Source organism: Nesoenas mayeri (assembly GCF_963082525.1).
Source record: "Nesoenas mayeri genome assembly, chromosome: Z".
Taxonomy (NCBI): Eukaryota; Metazoa; Chordata; class Aves; order Columbiformes; family Columbidae; genus Nesoenas; species Nesoenas mayeri.
In genome coordinates, this window is record NC_137542.1 from 68,993,195 (window position 1) to 69,011,209 (window position 18,015).

Below are 18,015 nucleotides of genomic sequence, written 5' to 3' on the forward strand. Positions count from 1 at the left end.
GTGGCTTCTCCAGGCACTTTGCTGATCATGCTTTTTCCCCTCACTGCAGGGGAGTGCTCAGCATCATTTGAGAGCAAAGTGAGACGCAGCGCAGCGGGGGATGAGCCCACTGCGCTGCTGCATGCCCGGCACTGCGCAAGTGCCTTGGCATCAAGAACAGTCCTGAAAATAGATGTTTTCACAGCTGGCAACCAAGCAGAAAACAAAAGAAAGACAGAAAGGGGCCACTTGTGCTCAGAAAATTAAATCCAAATTTAATTCCAGTAATTATACTTTCATTAACACTCTATTTGCCATAAAGATGCATAAAATTTCTAAGTGAGAGCTGCAATTGATCTGAAGGTGAGAGGAAGGTAACTCGGGAAATAGTGCCAGCCTCTCCCTAGCCTGTAAAATGCTTAAGAAGCCTGGATCATGGTGAATGGTTATTGTTCGTAATTTAACTTCCCCAGCAACCATCTGTAAATGAGCCAGAAACCCAGTGAGAGCAGCAGAGAACCTGTAACAGAGCTGATTTATTCCAGCAGCCCCTGATTTAACCACAGACAAATGCAATGTTTCCTGTGTGACCATCTGGGGCTTGGATGCTATTGTGGTGAACACCAGTCAAACTCTCACTTCACTCCCTGCTGGAATCACACCACGTTGCAGGCATGGTATTACCAACCATGTTGGGCTCATTAACATAATTCTGAGTCCTTGGACTGCAGGAACTTGGTCTGGGCTTTGCACTGAAGCAGGATTGAGCACAGCTGAGGTCAGCCCTGGCAGAGGTTTTGGTTACTTTGCGAAGGTCTTCACTGAATTGACCTTCTTGACTTCAGTCCATCTCTCATCAGTGTTTTCAAGTCATGTGGAGAACTGACGCTAAGTCTTCTAAAGTCCTTGTGACCCTTCATCCCCCCAGGGCTTCTCAAGGATTTATAAGTGGACTCTATGCTAGATCATCCAAGGCATGAATGGGAAATTTGAAATGCCAATGAGGACACCAACCAACACCCTCAAAATAAATCTGCAGACTGTTCCGAGATTTCATTCCAGTTATCCCACTGATAACCAGTTCTTCTGGGCTGATTTTTTCAGCCTGTTACTCTTCCCACTTCTGGCATAACCTTTGCAATCTCCTGTCTTAGCTCAGCCATACACTTGTCATGTGGATTGGCATCAGAAGTCTGAAGAAAGGTGACTATACAACCACAGAGCAAGTTCCCTTAGGAGGCACAGGTAAAGCCAAGGATGGCTACAGACGCTGAGGGTGAGAACCACACTCAACCCCTGTGTAATGCTATAGTATAAGAGTAGCTGTCAGTCTAATAAGAAGCCTAAGTGTCCAATATTTCCTGCCGTACAATGGGTAAAGCTTCAGCAGGTTTTGTCCATCAGGCTGCAACACGGGCCGGCAGCTCCAGCCCAGAATGTGCTAATTAAGAAACACTAGGTAAGTGTTAATGAAAGAAGCATTCGGAGGTGGAAGGAAGCAGAGGGTGAGCCCCTCTCACCTCCTGTCCCCAGTGCAATGTGTTGCCACATCCTCAGTCACTGGAAAAAAAAGAAAGGAGGAAAGAAATAAGATAAGGAGAAGATGGTTATGCTGGCTCAGTGCTTCTGTTCTCTGCCCCTGGTGATCAAAAACAGACTGTAAAAAGTCTTAATTTTCAGCTAATGGATAGGTGAGTTCCAGTTTCACCTACGGAAAGAGAGGCAGAAGGGCTGAACTTAGATGTTGATAAACCAGACTGAGTCCAGCAGAGACTACCAGGATTGTTGAGGGCTGGAGAATTTGCACTGAGGAGACACTAAGTGTTGCTGGGCTTGTTCAGGCTGGAGGAGAGATGTTTTGGGTGACCTAACAGGAGCCCACCACCACCCAATAGGAGGATATCTAGAAGACAGAGACAGGCTCTTTACGGGGGTGCACACCAGGTGAACAAGGCACCACAACTATACCCTGAAACAGGGAAAGATTCAACAGGACATAAGGAAGTTTTTCTCCACAGTGAGTCAGCCAGTGGAACAGGGCTCCAGAGAGGCTGTGGGATCTCCAGCCCTGGAGTTTTTCAAGAGAAGCCTCAGCCCTGAGCAACTTTGTCTGATCTCAGGTCTGATCCTGCTTTGAGCTTGAGGTTGGTTTAGACACCTCCCAATATCTCTTCCAGCCTGGACGTGCTTGTGGCTCTGCAATCCCAGGATGTTCTTCACTACTAAGTGTGTAGTGAAGGATGAGTTTTGCAGCTCTACCCTATTCTGTTGTTGTGCTCTTGTTGCAGACAGCATTTCTAAGTAAATGTTCTCTTAACCATATGTTGCTCATAGTGTTTGAAACATGTAGAGCAATCCAGCCCTCAGTGGGGCAATTCGCATCCCCTGGGGAATGCTGGCACACTGCACTGTAAGATGTGACAAACTCCTCACCATTCTCCTCCCAAGGTATCTAAAGGTCGATGAAGCTGTACAGACTAGTTTAAATGTGTATATCAGAAGAGTAAAGAGCCGAAGAAGGTCACCCAGTGACAAATTATGACCAGGAAGCACTGTAGAAAACACATGGAAAGGCAGACAGCTAGAGGACCAAGGAGGAAGTTGGACTCAGATTCTTTGAGATCTGGAACCACACAGATCAGAAAGTGAGGACTGTTTTCCTGTGGGAAAACTCCAACCTCGAGTAAAAGGAGACCTTATGTGCTCTCCAGGCATGTGGGACAAGGATATAGTTTCCCACTAGGATAATCTCAGTGGCAGAAAAAGGGATAATGTTGATTTTATGTCAGCCCATGCTCACGGTTATCATAACACGTTATTGTCTCTGAGTGCCTACAGTTTGATTGTTTAACACAAGCTACTAAATAGGCCACACTCAAGAGAATTGAAGAGTTCAGAAGTCTGTTAGCCTCTTCATACGCAGCTACCTGATCTGCTCCAAGCTGTGATTACTTCTTATAAAGATGTGACTTTCCCTCTATTATGCTGCCCATCAATCCCCAATCATTTCAAGATCAAAAGCAGAAGTAGATTTAATAGATTTTAAGCCCAGAAGTAACTGTTATGATTCACACAGCCTCAATCAGTAAACTCATCACACCAGTGACTCCTCTTGGAGCTAAATCACATCTTCAGTAAAAGACAAGGAGTTTCAACCTGAAGGATTTTAAAGGATGTAGACAAGTTAGTGCCATGCTAAATATGTGTGCTCTAGTCCTTGTTTGAATTTGGTCAGCTACCAAATCCCATTATATCTCTTTCTGCTAATTTAAAGAGGCTTCCACTGTTGCAAATCCCTTCCCATGCAGGTGCTTCTAGGCTCAAAGCAAGCTATGGCTTAATTTGTTGGTGAGGTCCTAAAAAGCTCCTTGAAATTCTGTTTCCCAGACCTTAGATAAACCCTCACTCTTTCCAGACTTAGTTTGCATTTTTTGTCAATCAATCAATCAATCAATCAATCACCTCCACTGAAGTGTCAGCCCTGGATGTGTGCAATGCAGACGGTGATGGATTTATTAATGTCGCTCCCAAACGGTTGGCTCTGGTTTTGCTTCTGCTCTGAATTACTCCAGTGAATAAGCCAGACTCTGTGTTTGGCTTGATGTTTCACTGTTATGCTGGGAGTTCATGCTTTCCTTTACAACCTTCAAGCCTCGTTCAGCACTTCAGTTTCAAGATGCAACCCCAGAGCTCCGAGTACAGTTCGCATGGGATTTAGAGCCACCCCATGCCACCTTGCCTCTGGCTGTGCTCTGAAGAGCATTGCTGAAGCAACCGAGTCCTGTAGCCTGGCCTCTGAGACCATCTTGCTGCTGGCGCCATTTACCAAGCAGCAGCACTCTGATGTCACACTAACAGCACTACCAACAGGAGTGGGGTCACGAAAAACCCTGGTGAACCTTGCCAGACTCATCCGTAGTGGGCAGAGACCCCTGCCTACAGTTACCTTTAAAGATCATAGAATCATGGAATGGTTTGGGTAGAGCAGGACCTTTAAAGATCATCTAGTCCAAGCCCCTGCCATGAGCAGGGACATCTTTACCCAGATCAGGTTGCTCAGAGCCCCGTCCAGCCTGGCCTGGGATGTTTCCAGGGATGGGGCATCCACCACCTCTCTTGGCAACCTGGGCCAGTGTGTCACCTTTAAAGATCTGCTGGTCCCAGCTCCCTTTAGCTGAATTCATGCTGGTTTTGTGTGGTGCTTTTTCTTTTAAACACAGTGTTTATTTTTAAGAGAAAGTCTACGTTGAACTATTATTCCAGGATATAAATAATATCTTGCAACAGGTTTATCACAGGCCTGAGTCAAGCATCATTTATGAAGCAAGGCTTAAAGCCCATGGAGCTAGCAGTGAGCACATAGGCAGCGTGGTGGTGTTTAAGAGGTCTCATATTCACAGACAAGCAACTCTTTCTGAAGCAGGAGAAATGGTCCAATCGCAATGTTTGAGTTTCCTGTAACTCCAAATCTCTCTCCTTCGCTGGTGCTTTAGGCTGAGAAGCGCTGTGAGGCTGGGCTGAGTGAGACTGCACCTCCACAGCCCAGCCACGGCAGTGGAGGAGCAGAGGTTTCTCAGGCTGGGCTCCCCTTTTCCTTCTGCAGCCTGAGTTTCCCAGCCCCCATGTTGCAGGAGCCATTTGGTCTGCAGTGTTTTTATAGCACAGCTTTTCTTCTTGAGCAAGCAGTTGTAATTGAAACCAAATCCATCAGCCTTTTGCTCTGCTCTATTACAAACTCGAACTGTGCAGCAAAGCCTGCTGCCTTTTTTTTTTTTTTTTATGACATGAAAGACACTAAATTATTAACTTCCTGCACTCCCACTGGATCCCCTTTGGTTGCCCAGGCCAGGTAAAACGAGAGCCTTTGGGTTCCTTTTCCTGGCTTAGCTGGTTCCTTGAGTGCAGATTAAAGCAGGAGGCCTAGTTCTGGAGGGGGATAAGCTCCTCCTGTCTCACAGCTGCATTTGCAAAACCAGCTTCTGGTCTGGCTAAGCAAGGCACAGGTTAGCATGTACCCAGACAGCATAGGCTGGCAGGCAGACGCAATGTCTTTTATTAGCTCAACTAATATATATTTGGAGAATAAAAGACAAGCTTTAGGGCACATGTGCTTTTCTTTCCAGGTATATTTGTTTGCCTAATAAAAGGTGTTATCTGTGCTCATATGCTTTGGCTTCTTTATGGTGTTTTAGACCATCCTCGCCACAACAGCCCCAGCCCCTCGGGAAGGCAGCTGTTTTCACTTCAGCTCAACCTTAATGCCTCAATCCGAAGCATTTATCTTGGGGAATTTAAAAGGATAACAGGGATGAGAAAGCTGAAAAAAGGTAAATGTAATACCTATCCTAAAAAAAGAGAACCACAGACCCTTCAGTTTGACCTCACTTTTCAGATAATGAGTGGAACAAGCCAACAACCTGTAAGTGCCTGCAAGGAGACGCATCACAACTAGCACAGATTTGTACCAAAGAAGTCACACTGAACCAATATGATTTCTTTTTGCAAGAAGATAATACATCTTGTGGACAGGAATGACACCAAAGTCATTAATCTCAACCTCAGGAAGACTTTGCCATTGCCTGCCTTGATATTCTGATGCCTATAAAGATGGTAGAAGCTGATAAGACCCAGGTGAGTAGCTGCACCCAGAGATATTGGTACAGAGTTGTGTGCAACACTCATGGCTCCTTGGTCAGGAGGGGATCTGATCAGCATTTCTGTTAGTGCTTAGATACTGGGACAGATGGGAAGGCTGTAGGTGTCCAGGAAGGCAGGACTGGAATTAGAAATTACTTTCCCGGACCAGAGATGTGACCTGAAAACCTGTATGTGATTTAACAGAGACAAATGCAAGATATTGCAACTAAGCAGGGACAATTCTCCCACACAAATACAGGATTGTGGGGAGTGAACATTCTGCCATCATGGCTGGGATTAGAAGGATAATCACCTGGATGGGACCTGGCACTCCTGTGCTGCTGTGAGTCATAGAATCATAAAACAGTCTGGGTTGGAAGGAACCTTCAAACATCATCTAGTCCAACTCCCTGCCATGAGCAGGGACATCTTCACCCAGATCAGGTTGCTTAGAGCCCCATCCAGCCTGGCCTGGGATGTTTCCAGGGATGCGGCATCCACCACCTCTCTGGGTAAGATGTGCCAGTATTTTACCACCCTCCTTGTAAAAAAATTCTTGCTCATGCCCAGTCTGAATCTCCCCTCCTTTAGTTTAAAACCATCATCCCTTGTCCTGTTGCAACAAATCCTGCTAAAAAGTCTGTCCCCATCTCTCTTACACACCCCTTTCAAGTACTGAAAGGTCTCCCCAGAGTCTTCTCTTCTCCAGGCTGAACAACCCCAACCCTCTCAGCCTGTCGTCCCAGGAGACATGTTCCAGCTCTCTGATCACTCAACACTGGAACAGTCAGCTGTCCCACCAGAGAGAAATGGGAGCATCATGGCCAGGTATGTGAAAGGACCCCTCTGCGCTGAGGAGGGCAGTGGGAGACCTGCACCCTCAGGACACCATGCAGCAAGGGCACAGCTCATGGGATGTGGGCTGGGGGACAATGAAAAGGAGATTTCAGCACCACACTGCCCAGGCAGGATAGGTCTCTGCGCTGATGACCCTGCGGGACATGAGGAGCTCAGGTATCCCCTGGATTGGGAGCAGTGGGATCACAGGCAGCTCCCTGGTGGGACACGGAGGTAGGGGAGAGCAGGGGATGTTTGCCCTACGATGGCCTCAAATGGTTGGCGTCTGGCATCCCATCTCACAGAAACAGTCGGTGAATTGGAGCGTAACAGCTTCCCTCCAGGAGAACCTCGGAGCTGCTTTGATCGCAGCTGACACTGCATCTCCCACAGCCAGCAGGACTGTAAGGCATCCCCTCTTCCCCTCTGCTTCACAGGGCTCTTCTCTTCCTTTTCTCCGTGGGATAAAAATAATCCTTTTGCGTCAGCTCCATCACTGTGAGCAGCAAGACATTCGATTCACTGGTGATTCCTTTCCTCCTCTCATTTAAACAATTCCCCATTGAGCCCATCAAATTAATTTAAGCAAGGGCCATTTATTTGGCCTGCCTGCCAGTGCAGGTGTCTCCCTTTCTTTTCTTTTGGAGGAGGCTGGGGGGTGGCACAGGCGCGAGTTGGGGTGAAGCTTGGCAAGGGCTGGGAGCAGCACAAGGGTTTCAATCAGGGTGTGCAGGGGCGCAGAGGTCTGTATATCAATGCATCCAGTGTCAGGAAACATAGAGGTGAAAACTGTAAGTTTTACAAGCAATGCACTTGGAATGTGTTCTTACCAAGGCACAGCTACACTGTCCCAGGCAGGGAGCTGCCCTCTGTGTCTCTGCTGGCAGCCTCAGCCCTTCCCAAACCAGGCCGGCTGTTTGGGAAAGGCTGTGTCAGGCTCTGGCAGCAGCTCAGGAGGAGTTACATGGATGTGCCAGATCTCAAGCTGTTCCTCTGTCTCTTGTAGCCACAGCCCTTCCTACTCCATGTCACGCCAAATTTCCTGCCCTTGTCACTGCAGCAGACACCACTGGGCTCTGCAACAAGGGACACTGCTCCAGAACACCCTGAAAATGCTCAGGGACAATGCATGTAATGCCACCAGCAGGGAAAACCTGAAGAGGTTGGAAAAGATTAAACTGTGGGGCATTGCCAGGTGCAGTAGGACAATGCAAAAACATGACAAGGATGGGCCTTGCAAATGAAGGTCCCACTCGCCAGCCCTTCTGAGTGAGTCCTTGGGTGCCCAAGATACTGCACACCCATGAGCTGGAGAGAACTAATTACTTTTTTCCATGTAAATTGCATGACCAGCACAAATGGAGGTCAAACCAATCCCTAGGAGGTATAGAACCAACAGGGAGCTGCTCACCTGCATCCCAGGGTTTTACGTGCTTTGCTGGCCAGGATACCCACAGGATGCCTGCTCCTGCCTGTTTGTGCCATGATCCACCTCCTCGTCCTTTCACCTATACCACTGTCGCCTCTTCCCTCTGCCCCAGACCAGGACCTGCACTCTCACCTTCCCCTTCTCACCTCCCCTGTCTGCCAGGATGGACAGCTGAGGGGCACAGGGCCACGATGGGATTGCTGGGCTGAGTTGTAAGAACTCACACATCCACTGCTGTGTCTGCCGGTTGTAAGCAAGCATCTCTGAGTACTTTGTTCCACTTTCTAATTTTCACCAGTTCTGCAGGGAGCTGGCTGCCCCAGCTTGAAGTTTTGGGCTTGACAGCCTGTGACACCCAACTGTCCTCCTGTGATGGACAATGCAGGGAGGCAGGAGATCCTGCCAGGTGCTGGGCTCTGGTGGGATGAACTTGTCTATCGGCACAACCTAATATCAGCTCCTCTCCTGAGGTATGACCGTATTAGATGTATCTAAAAGGATGCAGCCAGAGGGACACGTGGAGAAGAGAGGCTGTAGAGGAGCAGATCCGTGCTGTCTACAGACACCTTTTGGCTGCTGTGTCTCCCAGGGAGATGCATGTCCTCATCCCATTTCAACACGGACAGGAGATACATCTCATCCAAGGATATGCCAGGTCCAGGACCAGGGCTGGGTGTCCCAGACTTCAGCAACCGCTTGACACTCATGACGAGTTGTCACCTTGCCCTTCAAATGCACCCTGCGGCTCAGGGGCTGAGCTAACAAGCTTTCCTCCCCTCATCCCTGCGGCAGAGCCACCGCTCGGGAAGAGCCGCTCTCCTGAGAGCTGCTTGGGGCTGTCTGGCAAAAAGCAGCTCACCCTCAGATGACCCGGAGGATAAGCGTCCACGTTGTCTCCATCAGCAGGCAGCTGTAATCAGTTATGGCAGGGGGTTGAGCACCGAGTAGCCTCTGCAGGAGAGGCTGCTTGCTGGCAGGCCCGCTCTCACACCCAACCATTGCTGGAGGAATGAGAGTCTCCCAAAAAGTCTCCCTCGCTGGCTCTGCCGAGGGCACACTTTGAAAACAGCCTGTTCCCCTGGAGGTCCCTCTGCCTTTGTACCGGGGCTGTTATTCAGGCAAAGAGCTGATGATTTCTCAGGATCCTCCAATTTTCTGGAGGGGATTTAAGTCATGTGCATTGAAATGAATTCACAGAGGACAGCTAAAGAAAGAAACGGGGAGGGAAGGCGAGCCAAGCAGCCCGCGAGGCTGGGCAGTGCCTCTCTTGCCATAACGCTGTGCTGTGCCCGCTCCTCTGCCACCACGGCTTTCTGCCAAAGAGCTGGAGAAAGCAGAGGCTCAGCTCAAAGAGGAGCTGTGCAAACCCTGACGGGCATATTCAGGCAATCACAGATCTAACCAAAATGCAAGTCTTTTGAAGATGTGAAGCAGGGCTCCTTCGCACGCATTTCCCAGGACAGGCAACAATGCAGAGCCCAGGCTTTGGGGAGATCTAGGATGGGGGGCACCGAAGTATGGACACAACCTGTTAACAAGGAAGAGCATGCCAACCCTGCGGTCAAAACAGTTCTTGTAGCAGAATAACTGTGACAGCGGGCAGAAATACAAGGGAAGGAGTAAAATAAGACCCACTGAAAATCATTTTGCTTGGCCAAATTCAGATTTCAGTTACACTTGAATACCCAGAGAACAACAAATCCAATGGACACACACCAGATTTATGTCTAGAGAGGGGCATCTATCTCAGTGATTTGACTATTATTGATCACAAAAACAAATCCTCCTGGCATTTTTCTCCAGACCTCTAGTATTGCAAAACAGAGTGGTCTTGTGTCACTTTCAAACACGGGAAACTCCTTTTATTACACAGATCTTCAAAGAGGAAGCTAGAAAGTCAAAGCCAGTCCTGACTTTGTCAGTGTCCCACTGACAGCACATCACCGGATGAGAATTGCACTTTAGAAATAATTTATAAGTACTATTGAATTTTCTTAAAATGGGACCTTTCTTTTTGCTCCACTTGCCAGTGTTTCCATTTCGTGTACTACACAGACTTCATCCCCACCACTGAGAATTGACTTCAGCCTAAAATAACTTGTAAAGATGCTGATGTCCTCTCCACCAGCTGCCCAACAGGCCAGCCACAGAAGGTTACATTACACAACAAAAACGAAGTTGAAGACAAGTGGCTAGGAACAGCGAAAAGAAGAGAAACCCCAGGTCTTTGACCTTGGGGTTCAGCAATCCCACACTTACAAAGAGCTCTCTTCTCCCTCTACATACTCTGATGCAACCCAAAACTTATTTTATCAAAAATGAAGGAAACAAGAGAAGATTCAAGCCCTCTAGATCTAGTGCTGGCTTGTTTGGATTAGCTCTCCAAAATGCTAATGTTTATGGTCGCCACAACACTTTCTGGGAACCAGAAATCTTTGTACCTGTGGTGTGACACTCTAGAACATCTGGATTTGTGCCATAGAGCCACTGTCCTGTGCAGAGTGGACATGTCCAGACCCTCCAGATAAATATCCAAATATCTTGCCCAAGAAGGACTGGAGCCTGCTGCCAAGTAGACCATCTCTTTTCCCAATAAATAGCTTTCCACGACTGAACAGAGTCACCTCATCTTATCCCAGACTACGTTAGATTGGGAAATATCCTGATGTGAGAGACTGGAGGAATCCTGCCAATGGGTCTGCCAGCATGGTGGCAGGGCAGAAAAGTGCAGAGGGGAAGGAACAGGCAGAAGGGGCCGGGGCGCCTACTTTTGTCAGTGCACGCTGATGTTCCCTTCAGTAGATGTTGATTTACAGTTATGAGTCACAGATCTGCACAGCAAAATGGCCGCAGGACACAAGTGATGTTGCTCATGCACTGGCAAGCTGCACACAAGCAGAACATCCTCTTGCTGGCCTCGGTGTGTGCTAGGGCCATCTCTGACAGTAGGGATGTCACAGCAACCACCTCCAGCCCTTCCTGCTCCAAAGCAGGCTCAGAGCCACCTGTCCCTACAGATTTGTCTCTACCCTACTCTTCTTGAAGGCCTCCAGCGCTGCGTTTCCTTCCTGTACCAAGGAGCATACCGGTGCATATGTCCTTACACAGCCCACGCAAGCAACACAGAAAGCTGCAAACGGGCAGAAATAGGCTTTCACAAGTCCCTGGATCCACCTCACGGTGCTCAGCTTTTCCCCTAACAGTACAGAAAGCAGCTATCTGTGACCAGTCTAAATAACACAGGAGGGACTGAAAGGAAATCAAAAAGCATTCGGAAATCTCAGAGGAAGCAAAGCCATCAAGCTGCAGGTCAGTTTTTATGAGACCCAAGCTTATTTGTGTGTGTTTCCTTATCAGGGGGCCAAGCTGCATCTGGAGGAAGCAGTCCTGATGTAGGCAAGGCTCAGCAGCGCTCGACACCAAACTCCTCCAGCACTGCTTGTGTGCTGTGATTTTGGGTCACTGCACAATTAGCCAGCCCTGAAGAGACACAAGGAAATTGGCCACTGCCTGAACAGTGTAGAAGTGACTGCAGGAATCTCAACGAGAGAGAAGCATTTGCATGAAAACTGAGGCACTAGGAATTACACCACTAGGAAAGCAAGACTTGAGCCATTTGGAGAGGCGAGGTGAGTGCTTCTCTTTCAGACAGCACAATATCACATGAGAGTTGTTGAAATAGAAAGTCTGGGGACAAAATGTACTTCCCTCGTTGCTAAACCACTCACCAGTCCAGGACTGATGCGACCTTGGAGAGTATCTAATCTATAGCCTTCTGCTGTAAATACAGTCCTACATGCAGATGGACTGTACCTCATGGGACGGAAGGACAGAGTTCAAGTTCATGTTCCTGTGCTTGTTGGTTCATCTCTCTAAGTTCCTGAAATACCTCCCAGAGCTACAGGAAAACACTAAGAACAGAAACAATCTTCTGGTCCTTAACTCTGTTACGTTCTTCCCTGCCACTCTCGGTCACAACAACACAAGGTTACAAAGCAGTGGGGCTCAGGGTCAAGCATCCCAGTGTACACTCACACAGCTTAGTGCCAGCTCTGGACCTGAGCTGCATCCCAGTGAGGCAGGGTATAGGGACAAAACTGGGGCCCCTTGCTGAGAAAGCACTTTGTGCAGTGTGTGCTGCTGGAGAGCATGAGAAGGAAGCAAGCTCAAGCCCCAGGAAACAGTGAAGGAGGCAGTGCTGGGAAAGGGGATAGGCTGAAGAAGAGATTGCAGCCACTCTCTTACCATCTCCCTAACACTTTGCACACTTCCATCAATCTTCCCCAAATCTCCTTTCCTCCTTCACCTCCTGAAAACCCCACCATCCTTCAACTTTTTGTCACAGTCCCCCAAATCCTGACCAACCCCTCCCAGACCTTGCCATCAGCTAGTCAAAGAGCCAAAGTGCTTTGGGCAGCAAAACTCAATGGTCCTGCCTTGGGTCGAGCACCCTTGGGCTGGATCTGTCCAAGGACAAAATCATCAGGGCTGCAAAAGGGCAAGGGGGCATAAGGAGACCAGAAGTGACACTGGCTGGTGTGACAAGGCACAGAGAGGGCAGAGCAGCTGCCTAGCCTGTGTACATGGATAGGAAGGCTCAGAGATACCCCATGTCCCTCGCTTGTCCCCACACCACAATCTGCTGACAGGCACCCAGCGCTGGACAGGTGTGTGCCTGCAGCTCCTGACACACACACAGCCATGCCACTGCACCCTGGGGTGGGCGAGCATCCGTGTTCCCCTTCCCATCCCACTCATGCCCAAGCTAAACGCTGTCAGCTATGATATACTGCCTGAGAAATAACACAATGATCCCCGAGGGACAGAGAAGGAGGTGACTTGCATGTGAGGAAACCAGTAGCAGGAACAGAGACTGAGGTAATCACCTTAGATAATACAAGATAAATAGCCAAGACAAAGCATCAGGTCAAGAAGCTGGCTGCCTCTCTGGCTGTCAGCCTGGGTACTGGACAAGAAATTTGCCTTAGCCTCAGCAAATGTTGTATGGTAACCTTTCTTTGACCTGCCTTCTTCTTTTCTCTCATTCTGCTGTGGTCTCACATTTCTAAAAACTCCTCAGTTTTTTTTTTACTATATTCTGCTTGCTTTTGGCATTGACAGGGATTGTGCCAGGCTATTTTAATAGTTTTTTTAAAAACAAACCAAAGCTCATGAGCAAATACATTCTTCTGACTGTGATGACAAAATGCTTTAATTTCTTCCAGCCCTCAAATGAAACCCGAAAGGCTTACTAATTAAACAGCTCTGCCCCAAACTGATTCTTCTTACAGCAATGCTTCCCTCGGGTCAACTCAACCACCAAGGTCGTTACAAATTAGGAACAATACTTTATTAGCTAAACAATTCCTGCCTGACAACCGCTGCAATATTTAAGGAGCGCTTGGAGTCCAAAAGGGGCTTGGACGACAGCAGAGAGACACTTGTTCCTACCGCTGTACCTTAAAATACTGTAAGCATTTCTGCCTCACCTCTGAGCTCTGAGCAGAGGGACCCAAACTAGTTTAATGAGGGTTCTCTGCACAGGACAATATCTGCTGGTCATACACTTCCTGCCCAGCAGGGCTGGGTGCTCAGAATGGCCAATGCAGGACTGTGCTGGTGGTAGTTGGACTGTAAGCCTTTGGAAAGCTGTGCTATCTGCCTCATGGTTGCTCTTCCCACAAAGCTGTGGTTCGGCTGTCTTTGCCCCCGAAACCTCCGTGCTCCCTGCACTCTTGGGACTGGTGCTCATTACAGAATCACAGAATCACAGAATCGACTGGGTTGGAAAAGACCTCAGAGATCATCGAGTCCAACCCTTGGTCCAACACTAGTCCGTTTACTAGATCATGGCACTAAGTGCCATGTCCAATCTCAGTTTAAAAACCTCCAGGGACGGCGAGTCCACCACCTCCCTGGGCAGGCCGTTCCAATGCCTGACCACTCTCTCTGTAAAGAATTTCTTTCTAATATCCAGCCTAAATTTCCCCTGGCAGAGTTTAAGCCCATGGCCCCTTGTCCTGTTGCTGACTGCCTGGGAGAAGAGACCAATCCCCACCTGGCTATAACTTCCCTTCAGGTAGTTCTAGAGAGTGATGAGCTCACCTCTGAGCCTCCTCTTCTCCAGACTAAACAACCTCAGTTCCCTCAGCCTCTCCTCATAGGTCTAATGTTCAAGTCCCTTCACCAGTCGTGTTGCTCTTCTCTGGACCCGCTCCAGCACTTCAATGTCTTTCCTGAACTGAGGGGCCCAGAACTGAACACAACACTCCAGGTGTGGCCTCCCCAGTGCAGAGCACAGGGGAAGGATCACTGCCCTTGTCCTGCTGACCACGCTATTTTTGATACAGGACAGGATACCATTGGTCTTCTTGGCCACCTGGGCACACTGATTGCTCATTAGTTGGGTAGTGTGTTCCCAGAGGACTCCCAGGGCTCCAAGAGGACTCACACAATCTAGAGACAACAGCAATAGGCAGAGAAAACCTCTACCAGGATCACATCTTAGGGAAATAAATGCAGCTCACTGCCTTGGGGGAAGGGGATGTCTCTGTCCCACCCCAGAGACTTTAGGCTGTGGGTAAGGGAGGGCTCCAGGACCCAAATCACCAGGGCAAAGACATGAGGACACCAGACACAGGGATCTCTGTATCCTCTGTGCACACAGATGGGCCCTTGACACAGTGACTGATGGGTGCCAGAGCCCCTGTCCCAGCTTCCTCCCAACAACAAATGCACCTTCTCCTGTGTGCCACCAAATGATTTAGGAAGCTGAAACTCACAGGGAGTTTTAGACATTTTTTAAAAGTTTTGTTGTGTGTCTTGGTGAAAGTAACTTCTGAAAACACCACCTGCGTGCTTTCGAGAAGTTCCCCACTTGGCATACTTTGTTCTGCCAAGTGTTCATAAATGAGGCTGTGCTAATACCGCTGACAGCAAAACCCAGAGCATTAAATAACACTTCTTAAAGATCCCAAAGTGTTTAACAAACATGAATTAATTAAGCTGCAGATCAACTCTGTGAATTATTTAAAGAGCTCTTGGGCCTCCCTTCCTCGCTCAAGGACACAAAGAGAGGAATGAACCAAAGTCTGATGCGAACCCAGGAGTCCTTACCCTCCCTATTTCCACTTATCCACCACACCAGCTTTAACTAACAGGCAAACTAGAATAAATTCAGGTCTGCTGAAATCCCATTGGGATGAAGTTAGCTCAGTCTCTTTTGGTGAGTCTTGTCTTGGAAAACCCAGCAGCAGCCAAAGAATCCACAGAACATAGAGCAGACAGCACCACATCTCTTTTTAGGAGCAGAGAGAGGGTGTGAAATGACATATGGCTATTAAGATCTCTTTCAAAAAGAGGTGATCGGTCTGCTAGTCAGAGCTGTCAAAAACATCTGTTCCAGCTGTGCAAGACGCTAGTGAAGAAGCTTCACAGGCAAATCCCTATGACGCCGATGTGAAACAAAGGGGCAGTAGGACCTGGATGAGAACCTGGCTGCCCCGTCCCATTGGCACCCTGAGTTCTGCCAAACCCCAGCAAAAGGCACCTTCCCATCTCCAAAGGAGTTGGTGGAAACAAGACCAGGCAGCTCTGCTCACAGATTCTGGGGTTGGTGTGAAGGCCTCAGTGTCCAAGCCTGGAGGAGTCTGAGGGAAAATCTCATCATGGTTATAGCTTCCTCACAAGGGGAGGAGGAGGGACCCGTGCTGATCTCCCTGGTGATCAATGACAGAACCTGAGGGAACGGCAGGAAGTTGTGCCAGGGGAGGTTCAGGTTGGACATCAGGAAAAGGTTCTTCACCCAGAGGGTGCTGGACACTGGAACAGGCTCCCCAGGGAGGTGTCACAGCCCCAAGCCTGACAGTGTTCAAGAAGAGACTGGACAATGTCCTCAGACACATGGTGTGAACTGTGGGGTTGTCCTGTGCAGGGACAGGAGTTGGACTCGATGATCCTTGTGGGTCCCTTCCAGCTCAGGACATTCTGTGATTCTATGATTCTCCAGAAGCATCAGCCATGGCTTCTCCTCCTTGATGTTGGGCAGGTTTCCCTACTGGGCTTTTTGGGGATCAAGTGCTGGAGAGACCAGAGTGGGCTACCCAGGTCCTGAGCCAGCCACACACAGGTTTGCCAGGTCTGCCAGGAGGCAGCTGGGATGCCAGGACTCCTTTGCACAGTTTTGGACCCTCTCCACTTACAAAACCTCTAGATATTCTGCAACTGTTAACTTAGCTCTGGGACCTCCCAGAAAACAGGGAGAAGTGAAGTCATTTTACAGAGGAAAGCTGGCTGCAGTGAGTAACGGCTTAAAGAGCACACCAACTCTATCATCAGAGGAGCCAGGATCAATGCTCTGGAAGTACATTTGACTCCTCACAGTGAGATGACACTCTTGCAAACATGGCTGGAGGCTTGCTGCTAGTTAAGGACACGAAGGCTGGTGCTGGCACAGCAAGGAGGTGGATGAGACAATGCAGTAGGTGTCACTGCCTGTTCTGCTGGGGCTTGACTGCCCTCTGTTAAAACACCCTCTCACAGCTGCTAAACCTCCTCACCACAGGAGCCCAGATACCAGCATTTGGTGCAGCAGATGCCACATCAGTCACGAAAGATAGGCTCAGTGGCAGAAATACTCAGAAATACTACTGAGCTGGCTGGGCCAGGTCTACCACTTTGTATCCACAATGTATGTCATCCATTTTAAATTCTCATCTCTTTCAGAGAAGAGTTGGATGTAGCCAGAGGACCTGCACACATCACCAGCCCTGAACATCCCTCCTTCTTCTCTACATGTGCAGAAAACATTTAGTTCAGTATTTAGTGTCCCTCCAAAGCTCACCAAGCAAGCAGAAGACAGATAGTTTAATAACATCAGAGCAGCAGAGTCCATTTCCATCGCATTTCTATGTTGCCGTGGATATGGTACCTATTGGCTTAAGGTCAGCAATAAGTGATGGAGCCACTTCTGAACTCACCGTTTAAACTGCTTTGTCAACAATACGCAATTTGCCTCTGAAGAAAGCTGGCAAAGGGAGATTGTGACATTCATACCTGCACAGAGGGCTGCTGCTGGCCATCAGGAATGGAAGGAGACATTTTAATTCATTCTGACACACAGCACAGTATTGCTTGGTGCTGCTCATCCCACAGCTGGGGTGCAGAGGAGAGCAGCTGCGTTTATGCGTGTGTGACCCATCTCCACTGCTGAACCCTTATGCAACCAAGGTCCATGGGAGACAGGGTGCTTGGCAATGCCCAGGAAGGACCCATAAAGCAATGAGGAAACTTGTCCTGAGCCAAGCTCATGACAGCCCTGAGTGCTTGGATGGCCTTGGGCTAGGTTTCAACAGAAATAGAAAAGTGTGAAGCATATGAGCCATTCTCCTCCACAGCTCCCACACCCAGCCCCAAACAGACTGCCATGTTACTGTGTTTTCTATGCCCTCTCAGCACAGGGAAGATTCACATTTCAGTGGTGTCCGGCCAAAGGAACTTTTTAAAAATCATAGAATCATTTTGGTTGGAAGAGACCCTTAAGATCATTGAGTCCAACCATAACTTAAATCCAGCACTAAACCATGTCCCTAGATTACCCAGAAGACTCTAGAGAGACACCAGGGTGATTAGTTCCTGGTCAGAGACCCTGTCTAATAAAGTGAGTTAGCAGAGTATATATAACCCTTGGGAGTATATAAATAAAAAATTACAATCTTGAGAGATTGCTTTCTTAGATCAGTTCTAAAAACTCTGAAACAGAAAAAGCTCCACTAAACAAGAGATGACTGGGTATGAGAATTACATGGTCTCAGAAAGGATCCTGCATTTACAGACATTCAGCTCATAGCTGGGTGAAGCCCAGAAACTCTAGTAAAGGATCCATATAGGAGAAGTCATCATCCTTCACAACTGGGCCTCTTGGCTGGGTGGGAAAAGGGGCTTCACAAGCTCACAGAGGTACATGCATTTCTTCGCTTGTTCTTGAGAAAAGGATCCCAAGTCTCCTCACAAATTAAAGAGAGTGCTTGCTCACTTACAGAAGAGATGACACAGTGGTCAAGGGACAGGCTCTGATGATCCAAGACAGCAAGAAGTTGGGATGCATGAGTTCTGTGTGAGGACTTGGGAAGGAG

General features: G+C 48.5%; 1 protein-coding gene across 1 annotated transcript in view; it reads right to left on the bottom strand.

The window, feature by feature from the left end:
* Positions 1-18,015, bottom strand: part of DNAI1 (dynein axonemal intermediate chain 1) — a gene marked incomplete at both ends in the record, with an annotated part of 150,890 nt that overhangs the window by 10,996 nt on the left and 121,879 nt on the right.